Below are 1529 nucleotides of genomic sequence, written 5' to 3'. Positions count from 1 at the left end.
GCTAACTGCTGAATATTCTGTTGCTCATTTCGACCAATGCTTCTCAAATTATCTTTTGTAAAGGACCAGTTTATTCACTTTTTGAAATTTCCTGTATGTTGTATATAAACTTTTAAAAAAATCACAATAAATGACCCATCATATAAAATATAAGATTTTTAACTATTAGATTCAACAGACGTAAAATTCCCCTATTTTTTTTACTTAAAAAAAAGTTTCAAAAGCTTTATGTTCAATTTTTTTACTTATTTTTGTGGACCAGTAGCAAATGTTTTGCATACTCGCACCAGTCTGTGAACCACACTTGGAGAGCGCTGAGTTACAGCATTCACTACTGAGCCCAGGAAATATAAGATTTTTAACTATTAGATTCAACAGATATAAAATAACCCTATTTTTTATTTTAAAAAAGTTTCAAAAGCTTTATGTTCAATTTCTTTACTTATTTTTTGTGGACCAGTAGCAAATGTTTTGCGTACTCGCACCAGTCTGTGAACCACACTTGGAGAAGCGCTGAGTTAGATCATTCACTACTGAGCCCAGAAAAGTCCATGTCAACCCAGCTTTTTGAAATAAAGTGTCTGCTTGGCAGGTGATATAAGCGAAATTTGGTAATTACCAAGAAATTTGATGTCAGAAGTTCACCAAAACTCTTCAGATAATTACCAAGAAATTTGATGTCAGAAGACAAAAAAACCCACAATTTTAGAATCAAAAACAAACAGACACAAAAAAGAATGAGATGTAAACAGAAATTCAGCAATCCCATTTAGTAGAAAAGAATGAAATCTTTCGATTTATTATCCATTAAAGTTAGTAAAAAAGAATGACATTGACAGGAATATCATATCTGTTGTACTGAGGATAAACATGAATGTAATTCCAAAGGAAATAGCAAAGAGGTGAAAATGAGGGAGGAGGAAGATGTAGAGAACAGGAAACTCAGATTCAGTCTAAGATTTCCAGATTTCCTTAAGGAAACAATAAAACAGAAGCTTATAGATCCAAAGGGCTCACTAGGTTCCAGTAAGTTTTCAGAGTAAGTAGTCAATAAATATTGGATTAATCCATAAATGATTGGCAAGAGAACAATTCTACTAGTGACTTCGTTTAATCAAGTTCAAGCAACAATTCAGAAATTCTCTGTATTGAATTAAAATAAAAGCAAAAAGGCAAGTAACATCTAGTAATGTACTTGATGCACATCCTTTCCCCTCACTTACTGTTAGTGTGTGTGTGGGGAGGGGGAGGTGACCTCAGGAAGAGAAATATGTAAACACATACAGGCTCAATAGGAATAGCCTTCATGTGATACCAAAGTACACAATGCCCACTGAGCTGTGCCATTTTGTTTTGTTTAACCATTTTGTTACTTCCAGTGGCTGAAATCAGTGTGTAGGTCAACAGAGAAAAACTCTAGGATTTCATCAAGGAGCAGCTTAAGATCAACCATGTGAGCATTTTTAGATAAATTTGAGATAACCTGTGGAAGAAGGACTAGTGGAGTTTCTTGAGGATGTGTTCTTTAG

Source organism: Myotis davidii, unplaced genomic scaffold, assembly GCF_000327345.1.
Source record: "Myotis davidii unplaced genomic scaffold, ASM32734v1 scaffold130, whole genome shotgun sequence".
Taxonomy (NCBI): domain Eukaryota; kingdom Metazoa; phylum Chordata; class Mammalia; order Chiroptera; family Vespertilionidae; genus Myotis; species Myotis davidii.
Note: the sequence above shows the minus strand (reverse complement) of the source record.